The following is a 7,603-nucleotide window of genomic DNA, read 5'->3' as shown; positions in this document are numbered from 1 at the left end:
ATGAGGCTGTAGAGCCAGACTGATGGTAGCCCATATATTGGTGCAATGTCCCCTTCTTTTGGCCTTTCATACTAAGTATAGCCTTCCAAATTCCCTGTCAACATTAACAGATGATTGACAGATAGTTGAACTGGTTCTCACTTTCCTACATGAAAGTGGTTTTTATTTTCAGTTATAAGGTTTTGCTTTGCTCTGGAGCAGGGGCAGGATGGTTGTAGTTGGTGCCTCACTTCATGTTTTCTAGGTCTGCGACCCATGACCAGTTCCCTGTGCAGAGACTGCTCTATTATCCCTCTGTTTTTCCAGTTTCAGGTTTTCAGGTTTGGCCTTTCCTTTTTGCCTTCTACTGTGCATTGTTTGATACTCTTACTTTATACTTTGACCCTTCTGACTGGATCCGCCCACTTTTTGTGGATCCTCTATCTCATCCAGGCAACTTTTGAATTGCAGGTCTGATGACCTCGCCATTTAGTCCCAGAACCCCTCTCAATCAATCAATCAATCAGTTATTTGCTTCACTGCTTATTGGAGTTCCACATGGCCATTTTCGGCAGTAGATTTGCCTTTCTAGGCTTCACCTTCAGATCCAGAAATAAAAAAAAGTCATTTCCAGTGCTAGAAATGGAAACTAAAACAGCATGAAATGTTGATCAATTACAAAAAAAGTGTCAGGCTCTAGAGATGACACCTTCTCTAGCATAAAATGGTGGTAACATGACAAAAAAGCATCACACCAAAAGAAGGAAATAATGGCCATAATGCTGTGTCAATTAATTCTGCATTTGTATATAATGAAGTAACATTTTTCAAAGTACAAGTTACAAATGCCCAAAATACCCTTTGCTTATGTATATAAATGCATGAACTCATCTGACTGTGGACTTAAACGCCAAATTTTCAACACTCCTCAGTTCTTTCAAATGCTTTGCAGGTTTCTACAAGACTCTGATGCAGTATTATTGTTGTATGTTGTATATACTAATTGTTTTAGGTGGTCCCAAAGGACTCAATTCGGGGGGAATGTTCAGAGCATGGAACTGGTTCTCCCCAATGTATAGACCTGTCATCAGTTCAATGCATCTCCAGCAGTGTGACTGAAGTATGCTTGTTTCCTCTTATTTTGAGGAACTAATCTTGTAACAAATCTGGATGAGTGCTCTGAAAAAAGTTCTTTGTGGGCAGCACCAATAAGACATGCTTTAGCTGATATTTCGTTGTTCTATATAAAACAAACAGTGCTAACTTTTCTGCTGCACAAGCAGCATGACTCTGCAATCTTTAGTGGCAGTCAGATGATGTCACAATTTCTCCATTGTGTAGTCTCCAGTAAAGAGGTTTGGCAGTTTCAGTTAGCTAAACAAGTTTTAACAACTAGGGAAATTCTTGGCTGGATTAATATACACAAGTGTACACACACAAACACACAGACACTCAAATTCACACACCCATGGTGACATTGACTGTTGATTATTGATAGCAGTTGCCTGGGGACAGTGAGGGGGTAGGTAAGGACACACAAGCTATGGAGGGGGTGGGAGGATAGTGTGAGGCAGGTGTATCAACAGATGATTCAGTGGGTGCACAACATGACTAAAGGAATTCAAAGGGTAGAGTGTAGAAGAGGTAGCGAGAGTGAGGGGGAAGGATAAGAGGCAGTGGAGGAGAGGAAGGGAAGGTGGAGATGAAGAGGAAAACAGTGAGAGAAGAGAGAAAGAGGGACGGGTGGAAAAAAGGGTGTGTGTGTGTGTGTGGAAGAGAGAGAGAGAGAAAGAGCGAGAGAGAGAGAGGGCAGTGGGGGGAGGGAGAAGAGAAAATGCCCATATGGGGGGAAGGGGAAAGAGTGGTGAGAGAAGGTAGTACACAATCTGGATGGAGAAGGAGAGGTCTCGACACAAGAGAGAAGGGAAAAGATAAGGCAGTAGGAAACAGGTTAGTTTAGGCCAGGGGGATTGCCAGGATGTAGAGATAATTCTTACCTGTTGAGTTCAGAGAAGGTAGTGCTCAAAGAAAATATCTGAATAGGTGTGATGCAGCAGTTAAGTCAATTTGTGTTGTGGTGCATAACATGTTTGACAACTGGATGGTCAAGTTTGAGGGTCATCACAGATTGGCAGTGGCCATTCATATGAACAGAAAGTTGGCTACTTGACATGTCCACATAGAATGCTGCACAGCAGTCGCAGCATAGCTGATACATAATATGGCTGCTTTTACAAATGGCCCTGCCTTTTATGGGTAGGAAATGCCAGTGACAGGAATGTGGTAGGAGATGGTGGGCGGGCATGTGAGACGGGTCTTGCACCTGGGTCAAGCACAAGAGAATGTCCTATGAGGTGCAGGATTGTGAACAGGATTGGAATAGGAATGGACAGAATATTCTGTAGGTTGGGTGGGCAACAGAACACAACTTTGGATGATGTGAGTTGGATTTTAGGTAAGATATCCCTCATTTCAGGACATGGCAAGACATAGTCAAAACTCTGGTGAAGGATGTGGTTGAGATTTTCAAGGCCAGGTTGATACAGAGTGATCAGAGGAGTGCTGGTCAGTGGCTAGTAAACAGCGTTACTGGTGTCAGAGGAGGAGACACCACAGGAGATCTTTTGATGGATGAGCTGGATAAGATACCATCTGTCAATAAATATTCTGTCAATGTCATTGGTATATTTTGACAACTCCCTCTTGCACTGCAGATGCAGCATCCATTGGGTGGTGAGGCTGTAAGAAAGAGACTTTTTGACATGGAACAAGTGACAGCTGTCAAGGTGGAGGTACTGTTGATGGTTAGTGCACTTGATATGAAAAGACATATTTATGGAGCCATCTGAGAAGTGGAGATCGGACATCTAGTTAGGTGGCTCATTGAGTTGAGATGGATAAAGTGAAGCAGATCCGGGAGTACGCAGTGAGGTTATGGAAGACAGAGGAAACCCTGTCCTTGCCATGAGTCCAGACCATAAAAATGACCTCAAGGACTCTAAACCACACAAGAGATTTTAAGTGGTGACTGGTTGGGAAGCAGTTTTCTAGATGGGTCATGAGTAAGTCATCAAAAGATGGTGCCATGTGAGTATCCATGGCAGTAGTGTGGATTTGTTTATAGATTTGACCTTAGAAAGTGAAATAATTGTGGCTCAGAATGTGGTTGGCTAGCAGAATTAGGAGGGAGTTGGTGGGCTTGGTACAAGGACATTGGGAAAGGAATTGTTCCAAGGCTGCAAGGCAAGTTTCAAGTCTGAAAATTAACCAGCTACATTATTCTAGTCTTTGAAGATGTTTCCTGCAGTACTAGATGAAGTGTTAGGTGCAGAAACATGCCCTTGACCACGCACACTGACATTGATAAAACGAATATCTTCAGTGATAGAATATCTGCATGCAGTATTGGTAACTTAACTGCAGCAAGTAAGAGATTTCTCTTGTCTGTCATTGCTGACTAGATTCTTGTTGTTTCAGTTTCAGAAAAATAATAGTGCAGATACGAATTAATTTAGAAGTATGCCATTGTGTCACATTGTCAGAAAGGGTGATCAAGGATGGGAGATCTCACTATAGTGAGGTTCATCAGAGTATGTGTAGTTAGTGAGTGGATGCACACTGGAACATTACTCCAATGCATAAAATAAGATAAATTTTCTGCCTCTGTTCCTTCCATCACACCTTCACAGTTGACTCAAATAAGTCTGAAGTGGACTACAGGAGTTGATAAATGATGTTTTTCTGCCTTGTATATGATGTTTTTTGTATATGAGGAGCAACCAATCAAGTCATATACTGTCCACCTGTGGACAAAATTGAGTTTGAAACAGTTTCCAGGAGTATTTTATGTGCTCTACATGACCCACCAATCAGATTGCATCTATCTGTATACTGTAACACCAAAAACTATGTTGAAAATGACTGTTTAAAACAAATTGCATATTGTCCGCATGACTGAATGAATCAGATGTATAATGTCCACCATTTACTTTTCAGTTTACTTTTGTTTCATTCTGGCAGTACTGTGAAGTTTAATTTTTGTCAATGCTTGCAGCTGTTCAAAGCCTTAGTCAGCATAGTTGCTTTCTGGTACTGTTTGACATTATTTTAGCAAAATCGCTACTTTTAGTACTGCACAGCAACAGTATTCTGTTATGTTTTTTGTGTACTGCATCCATTGGATGTAGAAGAGGAAAGTGTGACTGTAGGGGAGGAGCATAAAGATCATGGAACAAGAAAAAGAATGAAGAAGAAATCAAAAAGAGAAGTGGAAACTGAAATCAGGTAAATCTTCTGTTTATACCTCCTTATTAGAAAAATAGAATTTGTTTCTTTAGTATTCATCAGTAAATAATGTCACAATAAATAGCACTTTCTTATTCTTTTTGTCCTAGATATTGTGATAAAGATCCTCATTCAATGAATTTCGATCCTCCATGCCAACATAGAGAGGGTCGTTTTAATTGCTGCTCTATCCAATTAAATGTTCTGTGTAGAACCAAAAGAAATTGGTTATCTACACCAAATAAAAAACACAAAGATCAAAAAATGTTGCACCTTCTAGATGTAAGCAGTCCAAAGTGTTGGCACATTCACAAAGAAAGAGTCAAAGTAAAACCATCAGATATCACAGTGAAATATCACTTAATTTGGGGATATAATACACATTCACACTAATTTTAATTTTAATTTTTCTTCTCAATGAAATGTATCTTTGTACCAATTCTAAATAGGAAATGATCCAACAGTCTCTGTAACACTTGCAGTTATTGTTCCAACATACTAATCTAAATAAAGAACATTATTATTTCACAAAGTTAAGCAAGTAACTATCGCATGATAACATGGGTTTTTGTAAATTGCAGGGGAAATCAGGGATGAGAAAATTCCTGTACATGTTGCATTGTTTTGGAAACGCTTTGGTGTTGGATAAACAAGATAAAATACCATTGTGAAAGGAATTGTGTCTGGTAGAGGACTAAAAGATAAAAGATGGGTTGATCATAAGACTGCAATGTATGAAACTAAAAGAAAGCATGTGGTAGAATTCTTATCAAAATTGAAATCCACCGAAAGTCATTACAATAGGAACAAAATCTAAAGACTGCATCTCTCATGTGAATTAAACATAAACTAGCTTTTAGAATTATACAAAACCTCAGCAGCAACTGATCTCAAAGTTAAAAGATCATCCTTTACCATAATTTTCAACTCCTGCCAGTGGTAGATGTAATTATTGCCTCAGAACGTAGCATGAAATTCAAAGTGCTGTAGATATAAATCAAAAGAAGAAGTTAATGACTGAACTTTGTGCTCGTAGGCTGGAAGCTTGAGCTGTTCATAAATTAATGAAGCAGTCACCACATGGAAGTAAAACCTTTGCATTTGACTTGCAGCAAGTCCAGTCTCTGCCAAAACTGAGTATTGGAGAAGCATATTATGCCCAACAAATTGCATTTTATAGCTTCTATATTATGAAAAGGAAAGTTGCTACTCAACATCAAAAAGACTGTCACAATTAAAGCTTTTGGCAATGAAGGCCTTTGTTGCACACACACACACACACACACACACACACACACACACACACATGCAAATGCAACTCACACACACAACTGCACTTAGGCAACTGCAGTCATGTGCGAGAGTTTCGTTTGCATGTGTGTGTGTGTGTGTGTGTGTGTGTGTGTGTGTATGTGTGTGTGTGTGTATGTGCGTGTGGGTGTGTGTATTGTTGATGAAGGCCTTAATGGCCGAAAGCTTCAATTGTGAGCTACATGGTGAGTAACAACTTTCCTTCTCATAATATTGTTACATTCCATCCTGGATTTTCCATTTTTTGTTTTTATAGCTTCTGTGTAACAAATATTGGAACCACATACCCTGATTTCTATGTACAGAATGAAGCTGAAGCTGGAAGAGGGTCACAAGAAATTGCATCAGCCACCACAGATTTTCTTTCTGAAACATCCTTTGACTGGACTGCCACATCTGTCAGAGCCTTTTGCTGATGAGTGTGATGGCCAGAATACTATTGCATTCTGGCTACTGAAAAGTTATCCATTACATATGAAGGATTTGTGCCTGTATTTTCCAGTTTGAGGGCATTCCTTTTTACCTGCAGACAGGGTCTTTGGATGAGTTGAGAGAATACTGCACCAAATTCCAGAAATTTTGAATCCACTGGCGTATGTACACATATATAATGAAGTTGGGGAAACGGAGGTAACTTGAAAAGACTGGGAGCTAAAAGAACTGTAAAGAACTCACAAAGGAATGGAAAAAATAGATGGTATCAGTGAAGTAGAAAGAACAGTTTTGTAAAAGTCAAAACTGAAGAGTGTCAGTGATCAGGATATAACATTTGAAACAGAAATACATTATTACTTCAGTGGTCCTTCTAAATCATTCAACATTGGCAAAAAGTAGACATAAGATGTTCTCTGCTACTGAAAGACCTACACCAGCATTGCCAAACATTATAAAGGAAGAATAAAGGGAAGATGTGAAGAAACAGCTCACTTTAAGATTCAACACACAATGTAAAGAAGAAGAACAACTTAATTTTTTTTTTTCACAGGGTTTAGAGCTTCATGCAGCAGCTTCACTGCAGAATATATTGAATGTGATTGTTTACAAGAAAAACCAGGAATTGACAAAATTTAGGTAATTCTGCCTGTAGCAAATTATTGTGTTGCACAAATTTTTTTATGTAATTTAAGGCTTTGTATCATTCCTTCAAGTAAATATTAATGTTACATTGTTCTAATAATTATTTCAGGTATTAAAGTTTGTGTGAATTAATGAAGATTTAATACTAAAAATGTATCAAAATATGTAACATCATAGGTGACCGATCAAAACATAAATTCATTTTATAGCCATCCTAACCAAATTTTGATCTGTTGCAAAATGGGGTCAAATTCAATATCCCAACATGGAATTAACTGTGCAAACAGCATTATGTTCCATTGAATAGTTTAGCAAGTATCAGTTTGTAACTTTTCCTGAAAAATTTGAATCAATGGACATTATACATTTTGATTAGTTTCTCCTCAAATGATGTTGCATTAAATGGGCCTCACTACTAAACCTGAGAGTGGAGATTTGAGTGGTGTTCACTTAGACTACTAAAAACACAACAGGCATAAAGCATAGTAATAAACATATTATATATTCACAAGAGTGTTAGGAGACACCTATGATTAATGGGTATGGCTACATTATGATGTGTGAGATTCACACTTACAGCCCAGTTTACTTGCCATAGGGTCTCATATTATGTCAGAAGAAATAAAAGAAATTCTGAACAACATAAAGGTATACAGACAAATAACTGAAAATTACTTAGCTTTTCTGATAAAACCTTCTTCAGAGGAAGTATACGTTTGAATAAGGAACTGGGTAATAAAGGAAGGGGAAAAACTTAGGAGGATACATTTAAAATGAAGCAGTTTTTCATCTTTTCTAACTGCTGTCGGCCAACATCTCTTCTGTTGTGTGGGTAGGCAGCAATTCTCATTTACACATCATACATACATATCATGTATTTTTTACCATAACCTTGTGCCTTCTCTTATATTCTGTAAGCTAGCACCATTTATCCTTTGTTATATTATTTTGG

This window comes from Schistocerca cancellata, chromosome 1, assembly GCF_023864275.1.
Source record: "Schistocerca cancellata isolate TAMUIC-IGC-003103 chromosome 1, iqSchCanc2.1, whole genome shotgun sequence".
In the NCBI taxonomy this organism is placed as follows: domain Eukaryota; kingdom Metazoa; phylum Arthropoda; class Insecta; order Orthoptera; family Acrididae; genus Schistocerca; species Schistocerca cancellata.
This window is presented reverse-complemented; position numbering follows the sequence as displayed.